Here is a 23,815-nt window from a genome sequence, read left to right as displayed (position 1 = left end):
CAAAGTGTCATTTATGAGGCAGAGCATTTGGGGCTATGACACAAACCCTCCTGCAAGAATGGAAAGGTGGAAATAGAGTGCTTTCATATTCTTGTATATTTTTTAAATTCTTTTACAGTGACAAGGTAATTTCCAATATGTGAGATAAATAAACATTGTCTTAAGTCTTACTTTTAAAATCAAGTTACTTTTTAAAGGAGTATTCAGTAACCACTGATTGGATTACTTTTTCAAGGTAACTGTGACAACACTGGTCTTCACAGTAAGCAACAACTTCCATATTATCATCATGGAATCTGCGAGGTCTTAAAAAGTCTAAACTTCTCTTAAAATCTCATAAAATGTCTTAAATACGATTTTGAAAGGTCTTAAAAATGTATTGACGTTTCTTTTATTTAAAACAAATGTATAAACTTCAGTCTCGCTTTTAAATGTTTCGATTTTTGAGGACGATATAACGTAACTACAAAACGGTCAGAATGTATCGAGCACAACCAGCTAGCTAGCAGCTAGCATGCTGCTGTGACAGCAGCTGACAAAAGTTGACAGAACCCCACAGCATCACTTAAGTTTTCTTTGGGCAAGTTGTGCTAATACACCACTTACTAACGAGTACGTCACTAACGAGCTGATTGGCTCACTGCTCAGACTGTGAGCTGAATATTATCCTCAACATTATAAGCTGTTGCCATACAGTAACGCTAGTTATACATTTAAAGCTGTGGTTGCTAGCAGCGCCGTGACTGAGGAGCAGCTAATCAGTTAACGCTTTGTATGAGATGGGTAAATGCAAATTCAACAATGTGTGGCTCCAGAACGAAGAATTTAACACATGGTTGAAGCCGGTGGATGGAAATATTTATGAAGCACACTGCACCTTGTGCAAAAAAAAAGTTTGACACTTGGAACATTGGCCATCAGGGCGTTGGAATCCCATGGCAAATCAGAAAAACATAAAGCGGTCATAAAATGTCAGCAGCAAACGCTGTCTCTTAAACTGTATTCATTATGGTCTTAAAAAAGTCTTACATTTGACTTGAATGGGTGTAACCTGCAAAGACCCTGATCATATTATATTTGTCACACAGAATTATCTCATCCTAGGACACTCTGGAAAAAACAAACAGACACAAAAATACTAAACGCAGTCATCTGCAGAGTGAAGATCTTTGAGATCAAGCAGCAGGTAGTTTAGCCAGTCATGCAGCTATATGTCAGTAAGCTTTCCTTGACATCTTTGGAATTTTTCCCAATGTGAATTCAGAAATCAGCCACAATCACATCATTGTCCAGAGTCCAGCTGATGCACACAGTGACTATTACGATCCATTAGCCGTCTAAAAATATTGGTAGCTGTTCTAACAAATATCAACTTTCACATCGTTTCTATTGATCTCATAGTTGGAGCCTAACTGAAACTGCAGAAGCACAAAATTCAAAGAATTATGATTATGATGCTGCCATCGAAGCTTTTCTTTTATTCAGATCTCTGTTTCTCTGCATAGAACCCACTTATTCAGGCTTAAGCTGCCGCTATATTGTTCAAGCGTGTGTGTTGACAGAGGGCGTAAGAGGTGATTACCCAGGATTCTGATGTGTGGTAGGAGTTTACAACATTAGATATTGTGCCCGTGTCGCGGTATGGGTCCAGCGAGAGGTTTCCATCCTTTGAATGTGAAGTGCATTACTGGCTAACAGCTTTATATTTAATACCTCCCTGAGGCCTGTAGCAATGGACCCAGACGCGGTCCTATTTTTCACCTGGTCTTGTCATCGCTCTATGAATTATTTGGAGCTATTCTTGGGGTCGGTGCTATCGCTCTTTTGACCGGATACATGAGTCACAAGTCGTTAAAGCCAATCACCTGCTTTCACATCTCTCATCTCGCCGTGTGATTTTCAACAGAAACCAGCTTGGAAAACTTTGCAGCGCTCCACGTTTGTCGCTGCACCTTCAGCCTTTGCATTTAAAATGTTGCTTATCCAATCTGAGTTATACTGTTGAGAGTTTAGCATTAGCCCAGCAGGAAGTAGCTGGTAATTTATTTTATATACCATAGTTTGGTCTGGTTCTTCTTCTTTATTTTTTATTTTTTTTGGGAACCCGTGACATGCAGGGCTTTGTCTTGTGTGCCAAGGTGCCCTTTTCCAAATGGCAAATCAAAATGTACCCACCGCCCCCACCCCCCGGCGCTCGCACACTACCCCGTGCCTGACATCTTGCCAATGAAAGAATACACTAAATGACACCAATTTAGACCATAAAAAAAAAGAAAGTGAAGACCTTGTACCCTCCTCCCACCCCCCTGCACGAGGCGCCCTGTCTGTCTGCTGCACTGCTTCATGGAAAAAACAGCAAAGTTTTACCATGATAAACACAAAATAACACAAAGTTTGTTTTTTTTCTTTTCATTTTGATCTTCAGTAGATGCAGTTGAGAAGCAAGTTGTGTGGAATTTTCTTGCATGACACTAGAAACGGTTTAAGGGTGTATAGAAATCATGTTCGATACCGCCGGTATCGCTGGTATCGGCGAGACCGATCCGATACAGATACTTTGTGTAAATAATGTGTCTGGTAAACCTAAAAAAAAAAAGTAGTTTATATCAAATCATAGCTTCATAAAGAATACAAAAGATCAGAGTAAGCGCAAAATCTTTGGTTGATTAGACATTTTTTATACATATTTTTAATACATATCTTTAATTCTAAATAAATTGCAATTCCTTTAAATACACATTAACATGATTCCAACATATTTTAGTAAAAGGATAAGGAAAAGCTTAATATTGAATGCAAAATGATAATAATAACAATGTATATTTATAAATAGCACTAGGCCAAGGTTAATATAGAAAACATATAGTAGGTAGTTGGTCCCTACTTTATCTCTCCATCAGTTTGGGGTCCTTGGCCTGAAAAACGTTAAGACGCCTGGTATAGGGCACATGTACGAGAACGATTTCTGCAGATTTCATTTGCAGGTGTGTTTTAAGGTCAAAATAATATCACTGAAACATACAGTATAATACTGGAGCAATGAGAAAGTGATCACAAGCAAGAAAATTGATTTAAAAACAACAACAATCAACTTCTTCATTGGCTTCCTCTTAAACGAAGAGGATGGCAAAACACGAGGCAAAAAAAAAAGAGAAAAAGAAACCACTTCAGCTGACTGTTTGAACCGCTTGCCGTTGCCTAGGAGAAGCTTATCTATTGTCACGGCGATGAGCAGCAGGAATGTAATTCAACATTACATGAGGTCGGACACTGGCGGCTTACTGGTGTGACACATCCGTGACATGCTTCGAATTAACATGCAATGGTGTCAATTAAAAGCATGAAATGCACTTAGGAGAAGCTGTAATGTCGTCCCTGCTCCCGAAAAACAGCCGCAGAAGAAGAAGAAGAGGAAAAAAAAAAGTGAATGAGGAGTGAGGACACACGACGGGCCTCTATCACGCTGTTTACATGAGGCGCATGCAGAAGTGATAATTAGCGCCGCGCATAAATTCTTGCTGCAAAATTATAAATAAATTTCTTGTGCACGACAAAAAAAAAAATAATAATAAATAAAAAACAGCTGTACCTTTTGGTTTAATTACAGCCGACTACCCAGAGCCGTAGTGGTGCTTTGAAGAAACAGACTGGAGGGTGCACAAGCGGTCACAGATTTGCTCTCTCATCACTCTAAACAGCGGTGGCGTTTGCATGGGGGGATATTCTATTTTTTTTCCCCCCTCTTCCCTTCTTCTCCCCTACATCCTGTTGTTGTTGTTGTCTCGCTGCACATCAGCTCACAACTGGGACTCACGTGAGTGTGGAATTGTGTCTCGGCTTGACACGCTGCAAACACACACTAAAAAAAGAAAGTAGTTCAGGGGAGGGTGGGTAATGACGGACGGACGAGGAGGTGACATGTTTGCATGAGTGAGAGCGAAAGTGTGCGTGTATTCGGATCCCCCCCCCTCCCTCCGTCCCCGACCAACGCCACGGCCTCACACTGTCTCAACTTCTGCAGCTCATCGTCGGCGGTGTAATAACAATATCACTCATCTCATATCCTCGGCTTACTTTCCTGCACCCGCCGCCGCCCCCTCGCTCCACATTTATCATATTCATTTGATATTCAGAAATAAATGTAGCAGAAAGAGAATAATGCACCTCCTGTACGCGGCGTTCATTACAGATACATTTACATGGAGGTTCGCCTTCATGGTTTCAAATGGAGCACTGTTCACTGGTGTTCCTCCCATTTGTTGAGAGAGGGGGTTGGGGTGGTGGTGGTGGGAGGGGGCGGGGGGGGGGACAGTTCTCTTCACATTAGCACCATCAGTGAGCGATGATGAATGGGTCGATCTATCCATCTCTGCTGTCACATTCATAAAAGAAATTTGGCCTTCGTCAAGGGAACCAAGCGCCGGGCTGTAATATCCGCAACATGTATCCATCAAGCCTAACGTGAGATGTATCGAAACGCTATGGCGAATATACCTGAGTGAATAATATTTCATCCACGATAATGCAGCAAATGCCCGCCGAACGGGTGGGGGGAAAAAAGAGAAAAAAATCTGCATTTTTTTCCCGTCTCAGCTACAGAGGACGGCAGAGGAGGTGGGCTACTGATCATATTCAATCTGGAGGCGATCATGTAAATAGCCCTCCATCTTGGGAAGGCGATATGCAAAGCAGCCCGTCTCCCCTGTGTCAGGATCAGATTAATGGAAACCTAAAAGTGGGAATTACGGCCCTTATCCGGCGCGGCGTTCTGGGGAGGGGCCGGTGATACGGGCCCTGGGGGAATCTGCCTGGTTCAAAGCCCATTCCTCTGGTTAAGGAACTCGCTAAGATCCGTGCACCGAGGTGAAGGGTAATTTCCTTTGATATTCAGCAATGTATTACTGTATGTAGTGCGCAGGCTGCACGCCCCACTGGCTCCGAGTGCATGTGTGGAACATGCAAATGTATGCGCGCACAAACAGCTGTGCAAGGAAGCTGTTAAGCTGAAGCTGTAAACAACATTATAAAGGATGGACGTCGTGCTGCCTGGTCATGATCTCATGGTAAAACCCAGAAGATGCGTGCCAAGACTATTCGCTGCGCCGGCCAAAGAGTAATCAACCTCTAATTTATGACCGTAGGTTGGAGGACAGACCTGAGCCTCAGTTACATGGGATTCCTCTGGGGTTTGATGGTAGTTAGCCTGTTAGCCTTGGCCCACTTAAAAATGCAACAAAAACAGTACCACTGAAAGCATTAATTAGCAACATGTATGAACCATCAGAGCACGGAAGCCAGAGAGCGAAGGCATGAAACCTACCGCTCATAGAGGCTGATCACCAGGAAACAGGATGTACAGAGGTCTGAGGATCCTAATGTTATGTGTTTCTTTTTGCAGGATTTCAGAGAATGGCCTCTCAGCCTGGACCGTCCATTCTGTCCCATCTGCAACTGCACTTGTTAAATTTTCCAGACCCATTGTACCACAACCACCACAGCAAATTCCTCACAGGTGCAAACATGCGTGGTGATAAACATGATTCTGATACTCAACACCGCCGACATAAATGGGTGTACCTGGTGTGCAAAGTGCTTAGCTCGCCAGTATGTGTCCAAGTCACATCCTCGTGAGTGGCAGGTCTGTAGGTCTCCCAGCAGAATGCTGCATCTGGCAGCTTCCCGTCTTCCCGTAGTGCACCCCGCTGCCATCTGTTCCCCAGGTAAACCACGTACAGGCATAAAATATACTGGTGATTCATCGGACCGTGATTCAGTAGCCCGGACCCTGACGTTCCAAACTTCTGATTAGGGCTGATATCACGTTTTTTATTTTTGTTTGTTCTTTCATGCATCTTCTACTGGTTTAGAGAGGAACTGATGCCCCCCATCCAGACTATTTTTACTGTGATGATGAGTGAATATTGTAGAAAAATCCCACACTGGTAGTAAAACAGGTTTGCATGACCCCGTGTTAGCGCTTAGTTAGTTAGTGCTAATGTGGGAATCTGGAGACATTTACAGAAAATTTACAAAAAAAAAAAAAAGAATGAAATGTGAAGATGAAATGAAGAAACGGGGACAATTACAGTTTCATTTATTTTGACATATTTATTCATATTTAAACATGTTTAAACTGCTATATCTGTGATGTCAATAGCAGCGCGACTGGCTACCGTAATAACTGCAGTCTGAGCGTGTGATGGATAATTGTAATTTATTCTTTCTCATTCTTATATACACTGTCTGTATTTGCTTAAGTGACCTTTTAGCCAACATGAGTTCATAACAAGCTGGAATAAGTTCAACAAAAGTTGACAGAAAGTTCATAATAAGTGAGCTTCCATGTGCAGGTGTGCAGACTGAAGACCTTCAGTTGTCTAGTTTGACTCTGCTTGTACTTCCTCTTGATCTTCTCACCTCCTGTCTAAGAAGAAGTAAGACTCGAGAAGTGGAAAGTTCATGGAAAAGATGTATTCACATGTCTTGTATAATCGTCATTTTAAGATGTTTGTGCGCTGCTATAAAAGAATGTGAATACGGAAGAGAGTTAGAGTTGTTTCCTGTTGTACACAGAGCTGCTCTCCCCGGGTAAGAATAAACCTTGCTTCACATTTGGAACAACTGACTGGAAAGCCATTATTTGAACATCACTTTACTGAGGGAAACAAGAATTGCCATCACAGTGCGCATTCATAAAAAGCTAAAATTAGGGACATTTTTGGGGACACCTTTAGCCGGGGGACAGGTCATACAAAACAGGGACTGTGCCCAGAATTCAAGGACGTCTGGTCACCCTAAAAAAAAACAACAACAACCGCTTATTCCTTTTTTTGGACCTTTCCATCTTCACCACACCTCAGTCTGGTCTGAAAAAGTGTCTTGTGGTGCAACGTTCCTAACGCTGTGTAGTCAAATACACCGTTATGCTGGTAAATTAAAATAATTCATATCATAACAGAAAAGATACCAGTATTCGATATGAACTGGTTTACCACCCAGCCCTAGTTTCACCCTTCTAGCACAAGGTTTGTCCAAGTGTATCTGACCTCAGTTTGCCATCGCAATTTTCAAAATTCACTCAGATTCTTGCTACTAACGCACGAATGACGGCTGCATAACTACTTCATATTTGGCTTCATTTAAAAGATAATCACCGTCATTCACTTCCTCAGTGGTTTTAACTCTCACACACATGCACAAACACACACACACACATAGAGAGTACACTGTGTCTCAAGAGTAATGTAGAACTGGAATAAACAATATCAAAGGCCAGCTTCTCATCTCCTTGATCCCTGGTTTCTGGCTTTGTGCGTTTCTGTGTGGATATGACAACAAGCCCAAATCCATTACTTGGAGCCTAGCATGTCCGTCTTATCAAGGCTGCCCACAGCGTGCGAGGCTCTGCAATATTCACCGCCACCTGACTTGCAGGTGCTCGGCGAGGGTCGGTAATATGGAATGAAGCTACTACACACTTGGTGCACAAACAAAGCTCACAAACACACTTCATACTCCAGTAAACTCTAAAGGCTTACGCAGAATGACAAAAGAAAAAGGCAGCGGTTGGATTTCATTAGAGTGTGGATGAAGTATTACAAGGTTCCATCCAAACACTCCTGCCACATGTGTGTGTGTGTGCGTTCATTCTGTCTGACGCCACCTCACTCGTTCTGACCGTCTCTCTCCAGGTTCCTCCGCCCTCTTTCCCTCCATCAGCCTCGTTAATATTCATTGAGATCCAACTGAGGATGTGTTTGGCTCTCCTCCAGCGCTCCTGCCCCTCCTTCTTTCCCTCAGTCCCTCCTATGCCTCGCTTAAATTTGAATAACGCACGGCCTGGCCTAGTAGTGACATCCCTGGCCCACATACACACACACATTCACATATACAGCAATCAGGCAGAACATTATGACCACTCACAGGAGAAGTAAATAACTTGTGATCTTGTGAGAACTCAGTGTTCTGATGGGAAACTTTTGGACCTGGTATTCATTTATGTGGTTGATACTAAGACATGTAGCCCCCACCTAGACCAGACCAGACCAGACACCCCCACCCCATAGCAATGGCACTCCTTGATGGCAGCAGCTATTTGGGAACAACTCAAATAAACACGAAGAACAGCACAAGGTGTTGACCTGGCCTCCAAATTCACTAGATCCGAAACTGATCAAGTATCTGTGGGATGATTAATAGAGGCCCCTCCCCTCAAATACTGTCCAATACTGTCCATCCTGTTTCCAGATACCCTCAGAAGGCCCATGTCCATTCTCTGATGAGTCACGACTATTTTGGAGGCAACAAGGGAGACCTACACAATATCAGGAAGGTGGTCATAATGTTATGCCTGATCAGTGTATATAAACAATCACACGATGAATCCTATTCAATATATTAACCATCAGCTATCCCCATTACTCCACTTTCCACTACGTTCACACGAGTATTGCTTTTCCTTTTTTTTTTTTTTTTTTTTTCCACTAGTGCAAAAGCTTAAACGGTGCGTTCGGGCACCTGTGCGTCTGTGTGCACGCGTGTGTGGGATGCAGTCAGAACATCTGGCTCCTCTCTGCTCCCCGACATTAGTGCAGACAAGAGAATCAGTGGACTATTGAATGCAATTACAGCGTGTGGGCCAGACAATAAAGATTGATAGTGCTTTCCCCTTTTATCACACACCAAACATACCAGAGGTTAAAGCCTGCGAGCCTTGAGCTGCCGGCATTCTAATAATGATGGAAAATATGCCACCAGAGTGAGGAGGCATACTTATGGAAAAGAAAAAATGCATAAAACAAAAGCAAAGGGTTGGATGATTTCAGATAATACTACGAAGGAATATGAGGTGTGTTTCGTGTGCATACGTTTTTGAGGTGATTCAGACATTCGCAGTGGAAAAGGATGATTGATTCATCTTTAGTGTTTTTATTGATCAAATATGATTTGTAAGTGTAGATTTTATAAGTTCCTGTGTTTCCTGCTCCTGCCTCCATCCTTGTGTCTTTGCATTTGGGTCCTCAAAGTGAATTTAAAGCAAGTAGAGCTCCCCCTGGTGTCTGGCTGCAGTATAGGCCATAAGCTCCACCCCCTCCATGTTAGTGGGCGGGACTTGGGCCAAAAATGAAATAAACAAGGATGGATTTTGTCATTTTGTGTAATCAACCCTTCATCCAATCCTATAATGGCTTAAATCAATGAAATCAAAAGAAAATGAGTTATCCGACGACATGTTGTATGCAGCATTTACTCATATACCACTCGTGTACAGAGTAAGTATTGTAACTACAATACAATATTTCCATCTGACTTGTTGGGAACAGAAGCAGAAAGTATAAAAAAAAATGCAAATAGTAAATATAGTAAAACTGTAACTGATGATACTAATGTCCATCCATGTGGGTGAATTTTACACTTAAGTTTATCTGAGATTAAGATCCCTAACGAACAGTTTTAAGGGGAATTGTCCCGATCAGGTGCAGTTCTGTCGGATGTTTATTGACGAAGTGGTACATCCTCTTCTGAGGATATTTTAGCTTTAAAGCCACAAGCTACGCTAGCTTCCGTTCATTCTTGATCCGCATAGAGTGCAGGCAATTCCCATCATAGTTACTAGTGCAAAAAACAAACGGATTCCAATAAACTTTTTTAGTTTTTTTTTAATTGTTGGCAACCAACAACTGGCCAGTTTTGATTAGTTGTGTGCACTATCAATACGACGTGTGAAGAAGGAGTCGTTTTACTCCTTGAAGTTAAAGCCGAAGTATTTAGTTGAAGGTTTTCTTTGCTTTTGTAGACTGTGAGGTTGGTTTATTCGTGTGTCAGGTATGTTTCGATTGTAATTAACTTGACTTGGTTGGGTTTTGTTTGTTGTTTATTTCCTGGAGCAAAGTAGATCAATATTTCTTTGCACCGTTCATTCAAGAAGCGTCTAAGAGGCTGGTGGGGAGTTTGGGCTTGAACATTAACATCTGTGGGGTGGTGCCCACCTGCAACTCACATGACTGGGGTCTGTTAACAACCTGATACTTACCTGTAATTACAGGAAACAGTTTTTCTCCTCCAGTGAACTGTGCTCTAACAACCCATTAATATCCAGAGACTCAAGGTGTGAATGGGCGTGAAACTTTTTTGGGGACAGATGTTAAGCCTGTGTTGTGTTATATCTCAGTTTGCCTCCACTGGTCAGGAAATGGTTTAACAGTTTGACATCTTCCTTTACTCGTCTGTGGACGTCCTCCAAAGGTGAGTCCTTCATCTTCCAGACGTAGGTGGACCAGAGAAGACCACTGATCCCAGGCCTGAAGAGCTCTTTCTCCTCACGTTGAGCCACATACCTACACTAAACAGCCTGAACTACACTGGTCAGTTTATTTTGCATGGGTGGGGGTGATGCCTGTGAGGTCATTATTTATGTTGTTGAATACAGCTTCTGTTATGTAAATGAGAACACTGAGAAGAAACAAAATTTCAGAGGAGGCAAAAAAATAAAATAAAAAGAAGTTGTGCAGTCTGCAGATCCGAGGGGGTGATGCTCCGCTTGGTGATAAACTTCAGTGTGTTCATCCTTCAAGTCTGATCAAACTTGCACTTGAAAATAATAACTTTTCTTTTCTGTTTTTACAAAATAAGAATTCATTGCAAAGGTCATTGACAGAGGTGCAGCTGCACGGTACTCCAAGCCTGTAGGGGGCGCCCTGAAAGACTTTAAACTACAGTACAGGGGTCTGCAACGTTTTTCAGACCAAGGACCCTCAAACTAATGGAGACATTAAGTACCTGTTATATGTGTTCTATATTAAACTAGTGCTGTTTATAAATACTCATTATTATTATTATCATTTTGCATCCAGTATTAAGCCATTCAAATAATACACCGATTCAAATATTCATTTTCTTCTTTCTTCTGTGCAAACTATAACATCTTCTCCCTCCATTTATCCCTTTACTAAAATATGTTGGAGTCATGTTAATACGTATATAAAGACATTTAAATTTGTGGGGAAAACGTGGCAAAAAAAAACAAAAAAAACATAAGAAATGTCTAATCAACCAAAGATTTTGTGACCTCTCTCCGACCTACGCTATAGTACCTGACACAGCTCTGCACACTCAGTCCAGATACACATCACATGTACGACTCTTTAGAGAAGAATAACAACAACGCCCAGTTCACAATGAAAAGAAGTTATCCTTCCGGGAATGAAAGAGGAGGAAAGAAAACACGAGGATCGTTCTCAGCTCGTCTGACTTTACGTCTGAGTGTGGAAATGTTTGCCTAGGGCCCGGACACACTAGAATTTCCTGTGATCGCGGATTAGAAGAAGCATAAACTTTTATGAATTAAAAAAAAAAAAAAAAACGAGGTCACTTTTGATGCACGTTTAAAAGGAAAAAAAAGACACTGAACTAAAAGTCGACACATCCCCTCACATCAGGAAACCTGTTCACATCTTCTGAACAAAAACCTCGAGAGTTGATCTGTTTCCCCCCCGTTTCAAAGCAGATTCTTTTCATTGCAGGTGCTCACAGGACGAACGTGCTCCGGAGTGAGGAGGAGGAGGAGGAGGAGGAGGAGGAGGAGGAGGACGCGTTAAAATAGATGAACACAATGCCTCGTGATGAAGGAATAATGGGAGACAGTGACCAAGGACAGATCTGAGAGAGGAACACAGGAAGGAGCAGGACGGGAGAGATGAGAATGACAGGAGGAGAAAAAAAGGACAAAAGAGGATGAAACACAGGATTTTTTTTTTGTAATTTTTAAAGAAAGGAGTAGGAGCCACGGGGATAGCAGAGGATGAGTGACAGAGTGATTGTTCTATTATGTGGCTGACTGGCCACAGCCCTCTAACATATGAACATGCACGTGTGGCGGCTTTCTCCAGGCTGCTGTTGATTATTTCTGTCCTATTAGTGACATCCTCCTCCAGTCGCTCCTCGTCTTCTGACTGAACTGAACGACTGAGCTTTACCTTGATAGTGTTTGTGTTCCACGGGAAAAACCATAACAACACTCGACGCCTCGTGAAAGTTTATTTTATTATGATTAACTTTGTCATCTTTTGTCTCGCATTGTGGATTTTTTTTGCCTTTAAATAAAACCGTCGTCTTACTTCCTGTTTACCACATTTTTCTTCCCCGCAAAGGTGTGATTATTAAGTACTGAACTATGAACATATTATCGCTTAAAAAAGAAGAATAATAATTCAATTAAAAGATACCATTTTTTCATATAAAGTGTTATCTGTCACATTAAGAGGGAAAGAAATAATAGCAGACGGTGATCAAAAATGTCAGTTTGCTCTAATTTTCCGTTTTTTTTTCCCACTAAAGAGGCACAAAGAACATTTTTTTTTTTCTTTTTGCATGAATTTGAATGTGCACACTTCAAGCAGGCTACTGACAGCTGTGTCACCGCTGTCAAAACAACACACACAAAAAAAAATCCAATTTTATTTAGGATCTATTTTTACCTTACGTTTCCTCGGAGAAACGGAGCGACTCCGCAGTCTGGATCCAATGAGACACATTTACAGAAGGATGTGTCGTGTTTAAGTCATAAAGCCTAATACTTTTCACACAGTTGGTCTTTGAAGGACGAGAAATTGTGTAAAACTTGTTTCTAATGACAAACATGAAACCGAATCTTTGTTTCACTGAGAAAATGTACAAATCAGTTCTGATTATGTGTAAAAAAAAAACTTACTCTTAAGCTGGACGTAAAATGCACTTTTCATTGCAAAGCATGGCACTTTCTTTTTGGCATGTTAGTTTAACCTCCTGAGACCCTGTGTCCTCATATGGGGAAGTTTGAGGTTTGTGGCCGATTATTCTGCTTCATTTAAACTTTTATCCTCATAACTGGTGTAAAAACATGACAGTTTATTCATTTCTGCAGCCGATCACTGGACAAAAGTGGACAAAGTTCAAAACCTCATCAAACATTACAGCTGAAACTTGTTTATTTATGATTATTAACTTTTCTAGTTTAATTTTCAATTAATTTAAATCAATATTAACGAGCAATAACTTTGCTATTTAGCAAGTACTTGATTGAGGGACTTCATTATTTGCAATTCTGCTTTTGCACAGCAATGTTCAGACATGGAAATGAACATATTTTGTAACATATTTCCTTTTTTTATTATAAAGTGAAATCATTCCTGTGTCCACACATGAGAACATAATTTTTTCCCAAAAAACTACTAGTTTTGTAGTTTTTATGTCCTACTAATCCCAAATAAAGAGAAATTAAAAATGAAAAACCAGACAAAACCTCAGGTCTCGGGAGGTTAAGACGAGATGGCGAGTGCCAGGGTTGGGAATGCAGTTTATTCATTCAGTGAAGAAACAAACCAAAAACACAAAATCCTTGTTTTACCATCAAAACATGTTCAGAATACCAGGCTGCTACATGTTGTGGTTTGTGCTTCTTGTTCCTAAATTGTTGTACATTTCTAAGCAGCATGTTTGTGGAGTCATGCAGGTCACGGCATAAGAAAATAAAATATAAGAAGTAACAAGGACGACCAGACTTTGTTCTGTAACCAACAGATACTCGTGGTCGCTGTGGTTTGAGGAATCTGCTCTAAACCTTTAGAACTGACGCTTCTACAGAATCGGTTCAGCTTCGTTTTGCAGATATTTCTGAGCATCATGAAAACGTTCTAAAAACGAGTGTTTGTTTTATTAACCGCACCCAGATTATTCACTTTCAACACGTGTCCTGCATCAGAGACTAAAGACGGAGGCTGTGCACGGAGGAAGGAGTGAGACGAGGAGACGTCGTCCAGCTTGGTTTAAACAAACTGCACAGATTATTTCCACCAGTTGCTTTTTTCCCAGGGTCGTTTGATCAGACAGTCATTAGAAAACCATTCGTTGGTAAGTATCTGGTTGTTAACAGGCGTTTGTGATGGGAAACACCCACATATGTTCATATTTTAAACCACCTCCGCTCCTCCACCAGACCATTAGAATCAGAGGAGACTTTATTACCGAGTGTGTTTGTACGTACAAGGAATTTGCTTTGGTGTTCGTTGCAAAAAAAATACAAATGAAATTGTAAACATACACGCGCAAATATACAAAAAGTATACGTGCACTGTATATACAACAATAGGAACATTTGGTGGTGGGTGAGAATGGAAATAAAAGTTCACCATGCAAGTTGTCCTGCATAGTCAATGCAAAGGAGAAAAACAGTTTTATTAAGACTCAAGACTCATCTATCATTTAATCCCTTTTAATCTTCTATTCTCTTATTTTACTATTCCTATTGTTTAATCCTTTTATTTAGTTTTTACTTGTTTATTTATTTAATTATTCATTTATTTTTGTGTCTGTGCATTTTAACATTATTAAATCTTTAAATTAGTATATTTAAATCTTAAACTTTTACATTTCCCTTCTTCATTTATGTATTTTATCATATTCTACTTATTGCTTTCTTACTGTCTTTTAATCTTTAGTTTTTCACTCCACTGTTTTTATGTTTGTGTGAAGCACTTTGTGATGTATTTTGTATGAGAAGTGCTATATAAATAAAGTCTGATTTGATATTAACCACACCCTGATCTCTCACTTTCCACTAATGTCGTGCATCAGAGGATTTTAAAACCGAACTTGTCGCTGGTCGCACTTTGTTCCGTGACGATAATCTGGAAAAATGGACAAAAGCACTGATCCACGGGACATTTTCTGACCTTTTTATAGTCGAAATAAGCAAAAAAAACACTTGAAAGTAAGACATCAGCGCCTGGTCGTCTAAACTGATTTGAAAACGGCACATCTTAACTCTGAGGATCTCACAAATGATGATGTTAGTGTATTGAGTTTTGAATGTTTTCTCGGGTTAGAGTTAGTCTGGTTTTCCTCGTGTTTCCTGATGTTTTTTTTATTGTCTAAGCTTCTTCCTTGATGTTTCATGTCCTGCTTCACTTCCCTCTGATCATGTGATTTTTTTTCTCCTTGCCTGCTCCATCTTCATTAGTTTCACCTGAGTGTGAGTTTGTATAATCCCGTCTTTGTCCCTCATCAAGTCGTTTGTAGAGTTATCTCTGTTCATGCTTCCACTGCTCATTGTTTCAGATTTAGTGCCTTTTCCTTTTGTTTCCTGCTTCTCCTTGTGTCCACACGATGCAGCAAACATTAAAACACGATGTGATGAGACGGTACTGATCAGTATTTAAGTCATCCCCAGTGTTACTGACATGACGAACACGTTAATGCGCAAGTTAATAAAATCTGCTGCAGCGCATCTCGTCTATAATTCACCTTCATAATTCTTGGATTCTCTCACATTGTATTACTTTTATCACTTGGCCTCTGTCAGTGCTTTTACATGCAGAGCTCAATCGAGATATGCTCAAAATTTGACTTTCTGACTACAGTCCTTGTCGCAGTTTACATGCAGCGGAGAAAATCAAATAACTGATGGGAACATGTCCTCCTCCTCCTTCACACTAGGGGGCGATATGTGTCTTTTTAGCAGGTCCATACGGCCCCCTTTCTGGTTGACCTATTACATCATATAATAAACATGAGTCGTGCAGCGGACCAGCATTTTAAATAATTATTTTTATCTGGTACGTAATGTGTGCGCTACTTCTGGTGCAGATAAGATGGAGCTACCCTTCAGACAGTTCTTCTGCCGACTCTATTTACCTTCTTCTTCTTCTTCTACGACCGGCTTTCTTGGATGTTTTTGTTCTTGGGTCATACGCCAGTGCAGCGGTTGTGGAGCATGTGCACACGCGTAATCCTTTGAGTAGTGCGATTAAGGCATATACATGCTGGAGAAAACTGAAAACTGAATTCCAATTGCATTATCTGGGTGTCTTAATGAGATAAGGAGAACTCCAATTTTATTCGGAGTAACGTGTTTACATGCACTTAAGGTCTCCAGTTACAGTCCGATTAAGGCAATAATTAATTTTTTTCGCATGCGTTAGGGGGAAAAGAGTTGGTCATTTGTCATTTTTACTTTATAAATTACAAACGTAATTCGATTAAGATCATAGAAGACCTTTGTAGTTATTGAAATCTGTCCCCCCAGGTAAAACTAGTCCCGTGCGAATATTCAACTAACAGCTAAATCTAAAATATGAGACCGTTGTCTTTTATGACCGTTGAGGTCGATGATTAATCCAAAGGATAATTTGCCTGTGTTTGCTTGCAGCCACGTCCCTAATCTGTCCAACCAACCAGCAGCAGTAACAGTATATGTTTCGGGTGTTTACCCCGTTTTCCAAACATATTTGCAAATGAACCGGCGTCTGCAGATAATTCTCCAGAAAATATTGGCAGATTAGAAGCGTATAGGATTACCGTATGGCGTTTATTAAAAGTGGAGGCTGCATGTGTTGATGTGAACACACTCCCACTCCTGACCCCCGTCCCTCGGCGAGATGCAGAACGCTGTAGGACGAGGGTTCGCAGATCGCCTCGATAATAGTTAAATCCAGACACCTATTTTAAAAGGCTGATATTTTTAGTAGTAAACATGTGGGATCCCTTCATTATTTGACAACTCCCCCGTCTGCCTAGTTGGGAGCTTTCCGTTAAGATGCTTATCTGAAATGTCAAAAAGAATTATGCTGATAGCGGTCGGTATGAATAGGGCCTCCGCCATCCCTGATAAGGACACGCGTGGACTCCGGCGCTCCGCTCGCCAACACTGGATTTCCCCGCACATCTAAAAAGGGCCTAATTCCATTCTAATATGAATATGCCGCCCACCCCTCCCGCCTCCCAACGGAAAGAATTATGGTCCCCGTGAACCGATCCTCACTCTCTTTACCTCTGCCACGACAAAAATGCCACGGTAATGTCAGGGGAGATGTAACGATTTAGATTCCGACGATTGTCCCGTGTCAGGCGCCGCATCCGTCGGCTCGGACGAGTTGATTAGAGTTGGGACATCAAAAGCGGCTCGGGGTGGAGATAAGAGGGGTGGGTGGGTGCGGGGCGGGCGATATTAACGCGGTTCCCATCAGGAATTAAGGCGCGCGAGGAGTTCCAGCCAAAGTTGTGTCTGCCTCGCCTCCTGCTATCTCGGAGGAGTCGGCGGAGGCTTTCTGCGTGAGATAATCTGAGCCTGTTTAGATCAATTAATGGAGAGATAGGGAGTACAGTAAGGGAAGTGATGAGGGTGCGCAGAAGTCAGCTGAGCGTTTGTAGTTCCCTTTTTACCAGGAGAGTCCAAACTTTTTTTTTCACTGACGGATAAATATAGGAAGGGTTGAGCCACTGAAGAGGCGTGTATCAGCAAATAAATGGAGGTGAATGACGCCTGATGTATGAGCAGGAAATATCATATAAAGGATCATTAAAGGATTTTATTTAGTTAGTTCCAAAGAGTTGGCAGCTCATTCTTCTCAGGTTGTAAACAGTGTAACATTTTTCTGAGGGGCGGGGCTTAGCTGGAGGCAAAACATCTCAAACACTACAGCCTGTGAATGGCGGTTAGCATATTTTAACGGCAAGGATGGACGTGGAAAACATATATTTTAAAGAATATAATAATGCATTCACTTTCCCAAAACCGTGAGTGTTATTTTAAAAAGTTGACCCCTCTGTAAATACCTGCAGAATGACGTTAGGAATAAATCTGGAAAGTTTGGTCTATGCAGAAAAACTTTTGAGATTGAGATTTTGAGAAAATGGCTTTTAGTTTTACACTATAAAATCACGTATATTTTTATTCTAAACCACTATGTTCCAAAACCAAATCTATTCAAATCCTTCAAAACATATCATGTAATCATGTCAGCATATATAATATCAAAATATCAGATTCAATTTAAATTTCAAAAGCTTTTGTCTTTCTTTTTCCTGCCACGTCTCGCCTTAAATGATGAGATGTTCAGATGCATTATGTTAAAACAATATGATGCATGATGTGGGACTTCTTTGTTAAATGTGCGGTTGTTTCATTCTGCTTGTGATCTGAAAGAAAACCATCGTTGCTTCATATTCTCCTGACATCGTACTGATCAGAGACACAGGAAGAGTGTCTGTGTGAGTTAAGAACATATAGAAGCATTAAACTAAAGTGTTAAACCATTGTATTATAAGTTAAGTATCTTTCAACCAGGTCACCAACTTCAACTGCAGGATTTATAATTTTTCAATCTGCAACTGTACAGAAACCATCTTGCATATGCGTCGCATTTTACGTCAGTGAGTGTTCCTCCAGGCTGGAGTTGGAGATAAAAAATGTTTTGTACCAAATGTAAAGTCGTCAGTAATACAAAAGTGCATCTGCGAGCAAGTGTACAATAGATGCATTTCCCAAGTTTCACAAATTGCAAGCATGTACATTTGCTTTCCAGCTACATTAGTGCCTCTATAGTTCTGTGTGTGTCAGCGTGAGTGTGTGTTTCTCTTCACTTTCTTTCCGTCTGCCCTTTACCAATTCCCATTCCCTCCTCACCCTCAGTATCTCAATTTAACACCGCAGCCCTTAGAGGTCAAAAAGACACCCTGGCGCCAGCTGTCCATCCTAAAGAGGATAGAGGGGTTGTGTGTGTGTGTGTGTGTGTGTGGAGGCATTAATTATACATGGGCTTTATTTTGCATAACTCCCATCCTATGCCCCCTTCACACCACTGTCAGCCTTTAACTGATTCAGAAGAGAGGGCTGCATCCGCTTTGTGATAACATCTCCAATAACAATTAAGGTGGAAACACGTAATTTGCAAAGGAGGGAAGAAAAAAAAACTGTCAATAGGCTCTTTTGCCTTTGCATACTAAACACAGAGGCCGGAGCTGCCGAGGACTTCAGATCTATAATTTCAAGTCACAACCTTGATTTATTTATTTTTTTTTACCATGCAGACCTCTGGACAGGAGTCTCAACATCTAGAACAGTGGAAAACATACATTTTGCAATGTCCTACATGTCCACATTACTGTGCATAACATTGTATTCCTCCCATATAATTAGTTAATTTACCAGGTCTGTCTGCAGGTGGTCGCCACTGAGGAGAATAATAGAAGATATTGCAAGTTTATTGTAGTTACGCTTGGACCACTAAAAGAATCTAGAAAAAAACTATTAAATGGTGAAAGTTGGCGAAACAAGAACTTTAAAAATAGACGCTCTCCAACCATTCCCTGCTCTGGCACATATACGTTGCATTTTGGGAGTCGGTAATTGGCCAAAAGAGAAAAATATCCTTGAAAATAACCTAGGCTGCTAAGTCACATATATATATAAATGATCCATTAAAATCTCTACGCTAAAAAAGTTACATATTTGCCCCAGGGAAGCATGAACCATTGTGTTCTTACGGAGGGAGCAATGATGGCATGGATTGTTGAAACCTTGGGCACTGCATGTCACTCACCCTTTTTCCACAGCATCCAGTCAGACTCCAACCTGGTTCGGTGTCACTTTTTCCACATGCAAACCAAGAAATTGCAATAGGGCTAACAACATAATAAGGGCGTAGATGAATTATGGTCCTTTCTGTTACCGGGGGAAGGTGGCACGGTGTTCCTTGACATGCGTGACTTCTATGCGAGATCCGTAATTGAAAGCTGGCAGATGACTAAAGAAAGTTGGTCATGAAAAGCAACGCGAGGATTAAGTAGAGCACTTTAAGTCGATGGGTAACAGGTGGGATAAAAAAGATACAAGTAAGATGAAATGCCTGCATAATGTTCCTGACTTTAGGACAAAGAAATCAGCGTTTTTATTCAAAGTAGCCTTTGCAGGAACGGTACAAAAGCCACAAACAGCACGTCCCGACATGACACGTCATTCATGTCTCGCACACAATGCGCCTCACTTCACCTTTGTCGTCTGCATTGTTCGGTAAAATCCCAGCATGCAGCAGAACACCAACACCGGGATGTCTTTATTTGTTCTTGGGTCATTGTCGCAGCCCTCTGCTTAGTTTTCAGAGGTTCAGTACATCAATGTTTGCGCGTAGAGGGAGTGGGGGGGTTGTTGGCCAAGGACATGCTTACAATCTGACATTAAAAACTCAGCTAAAGGTTACGGAGTTGAATTGAATGCAGGAGGAGAAGAGGGTCCATCCGCCTTTACAAAACTTAATGAATTGGCTTAAATACTTTATTCCTTCATTAAACAATCCGAAGATATTTAACTTTTTATTTTGTATGCTTGGAAGCTGGTTTAAACAAGTTCCTTTTTCTCTCTTCCACTGTGAGGAAAAAGAAAGGCAGGGCACCTACTGCACGTTTCAACCCGCATCCATAGGAGTTTCATCTCCTTACCACTGGGAAAACACCCTGATCCTTTTAAGCATGTATCCAGACTGACCTCATCCTTTCATCAAAAGTGATAAAAGCTTCGCCTTTACTTCTGATGCCACCTTCCCCCCTTAGCTTCCCACCCCCTTACCTACCTACAGTCACTCCACGACTGCTACATCTGAATCAAGAATGCAAATGGGGCTGGAGCCTCACAAAGCCTGGGGTGACCTATATTACAGCTAATGATGGGCCACAGTGTCGGAAGAGGAGCCGGAATGAAAGAGAATTTGAATGAAGCTGACCCACATACAAAGGCACGACCAGTCGGAGAGGCATGTTCCCTTCCCACTAAGTAGGCCACAATGGGCTTCAGGATTATGCAGAAAGTTCTGCTTTTTCTCCTGATGGATGGAAATGGGAAAAGTGATGGGAAGCCCCTGGCAACAAGAGTCATTCCTTAGACAAGCCGCTAACAGGTTTGAAGCGAGGTGGGAGTCTCGGCTTAAATGGGAGTCAGAGCAGAGCTGACATACATGGAACATGGAGAAGACCACGGTGTAGAATCTCATACCGCTGGTTTATACCGTATAGTCCATATACAACCACGTTAACACATGATATATGGCATAACATTATGACCACCTGCCTGATATTGTGTAGGAGAATGGACATGGGCCTTCTGAAATGTGCACGTGAAAAAAAAATTAATTATTGCCTAAATCCAACTTTAACTGGACAACTTAAGTGTATGTTACTCCGACTAATATTGGAGTTCTCCATATCCGATTAACACACCCAGGTAATTAAATTGTTAATTGATTTTCACTGGCATGTATACGCCTTAATCAGAGTTAAACTAGACAACAAAAACATCCAAAAAAAGCTGGTAGAAGAACCACCCGAGGGATAGCGCCATCTTATCTGCACCATGAGTAGCGCACGCATCACGTACGAGATTAAAAAGCTGAACTATTATCCATCATGTTGTCGTTTGAAATCCTGATCTGCCGCATGAACGACTCCAGTTGTTTATCATATGATGTAATAGTCAGTGTTGCCAGATGGAAAATGACAAATTATCGCAGCAGAAGCTTAAAATTATCATATTTTGAGGAAGATTATCGTGCATAACCGATTTGACGTTGCTCAGGACCATCTGCAGGTAACAGTGAAACATTACCACAGTCCATATAGTATACGTTCTCATATTATCAGCACTGTTTGCGTTAATAGTATGATTACATTAATCATGTATTATGGGATTTTTGGAATTATTGATCAAACGGACGGTGATATTATCGTACAAATACGATAATTATCGTACGTCTGGCAAGGGAAAGGGGGCCATATTAACCCGCAGAAAAGACACAAATCGCCACCTAGTGGGAGGGGTCTCTGTGGATCATCTCACAGATACTTGATCAGTTTGGGATCTAGTGAATTTGGAGGCCAGGTCAACACCTTGTGCTTTTGTGTTTTTGTGTCCGTGTCTGACTGCATCCTACTGGGGATGTCTGCTGCCATCAAGGAGTGTCATTGGCCTGGTCTGGTCTAGGTGGGCGCTACATGTCTAAGTAACATCCACATGAATAAATACCAGGTCCAAAGGTTTCCCAGCAGAACACTGAATTGTCACCAGATGGTTTAAATGTTATTCACTGTCAGTGGTCATAATGTTGTGGCTGATCAGTGTATATCATGTACTTATATTCTTCATGTACGCTTTAGTCAGACGAATGTATTTTCTCTATGTCTCTACCGCGCTGGCATCAATCACTTCAGTCCTGTCATTTCATGCTCAAGTTTCTGCTCAAGGTTTCTTCCTTACCACACGCACAATTTGTGTTATTGACGCCATATACATAAGATTGAATTGAATGTCTGTGGATAAAGTTTCCTGTATGAAGCCTCAACCTCACTGACCTCATGCATTTAATCTGTACTCATCTACCATATCTATAAATAGATACTCTTGGGCATTTGGTCTGATTTATAGAAAAAGATCTCATTGTGCACAGGCACTCTTCCAAAGGTCCGGTTATATTTTTTTTCTCAGAACCGTGAGTCCCATCAAATGCGATGCAGAACATATGGGACTTCGACCTACTAAAAAAAATAATTGCACATGATTTTTAAAACACGCTGTACAAATTTTCTGCGTATCTACGTGTGGAGTTTTTGGCCGGGGATTCCCCCTCCTGAAAGACACTGGAGGAGTTTTTTTATTTTTTCTCTTCTTGAGCTCATGTGGCAAGCAGGTAGTAATTGGTGTGTGTGTTAATCCTGGGATAACAAGTGTTTTTCCAAGGAGAGTCAATGATCATCTTACAAGGTCAGTTTAGCCTCGTACGCTGCATGCATAATGGAGAATGCAAAGGCTAATAGGAACATAATCACACACACACACGCACACACTCATTCCCCAGTTTAAGGTGGCGCGCCCAGGAAAAGATCCAGTTTGATCTTTAACTGCCAGCATCCCTCTCCGTAAGCTTTTCGATTGAACGTGGCCACCCTGCGGTCTAACCAATGCCTTGCCATCTTCTTAGCGGGGGACCCCTCCCCTCCAGCCAATGGGATCACAGCTGAGAGGTGGTGGCTGCGGCGGCAGCGACCACGCACCGTGACCCGTCCGTTTTTTTTTTCTATTCTTTTTTTTTTTTTTACGACTTCATTATTTTCCCTCCCTGCCACGCTCATTTTCATTTGCCAGAGCGGCGGTATAATGGCTGCGCTATAAAAACGCTGCTTTAACGTTTGCATACTGTTCTCATTTGGTCCGGCCCTCAACCCTTCAGCTAGCATATGGCAGGTAATCAGGTCTGCAATCAGGGCTGCACGTTACACAGGGCCCCGCTTTCAGCACAGGGGCCATTACCCATCTGTCTTATGACACACACACACACACACACACATATGTGTATTCATGTGAGCATACAAACACACAGAAATGCACAAGTAGATACTTGTACGCAAATTCATTCTCCACGCAGATGCAAATGCTTAAAAAAAACACACACACACACACACACATATACACAATGAGTACCCAGTCTCACTCTCATACACAAACACAATCCACTCCCTCATCATCTCACCTCTGAAAAATGACATTTTCCATGAAATGTGCAGTAACTAAGCCCTTTGACTTTTCTGAGCTAACACAGTCTATTGGATGTATGAAAATACGTCGCCAGGATTTTAGTGTTTTTCTACAACATGTTATATTTGGTATTTATTGAACGTCCTTTGTAGTGGACAGTAGCGCCTCTCTAGTTGCTCTTACTACTTTATGGACAACTTGATTGAGGGCGTGTATACATCTAAGTTAAGAATCTGGACCTTATTTAGTTTGTGAAACAATAAAGCCTTTGCAGAGTGTGTTTGGTTTGGCAAAGATTGTACATTACATCCACTAAAAAGGGACCTGGCAGGAACCGCTGACCTCTGGTGCCCAAGAAACGTTGCCTATTCGCTTACACTGTCCAGGGACAATGCACTTGCGACCAATGAACTCAGTGTTCTGATTTCAGCATTTCTGCATCTTCTTGACACACAGTGCAAACTGTGACGTTTTCTCCTGAAA

General features: G+C 41.4%; 1 long non-coding RNA gene across 4 annotated transcripts in view; it reads right to left on the bottom strand.

The window, feature by feature from the left end:
* The window catches only part of LOC125019305, a 275,637-nt gene that overhangs the window by 193,939 nt on the left and 57,883 nt on the right, over positions 1–23,815 (bottom strand). The gene's annotated exons all lie outside the window — the stretch shown is intronic.

The sequence above is a fragment of the Mugil cephalus genome, chromosome 13 (genome assembly GCF_022458985.1).
Source record: "Mugil cephalus isolate CIBA_MC_2020 chromosome 13, CIBA_Mcephalus_1.1, whole genome shotgun sequence".
Classification (NCBI taxonomy): Eukaryota; Metazoa; Chordata; class Actinopteri; order Mugiliformes; family Mugilidae; genus Mugil; species Mugil cephalus.
This window is presented reverse-complemented; position numbering and strand designations above follow the sequence as displayed.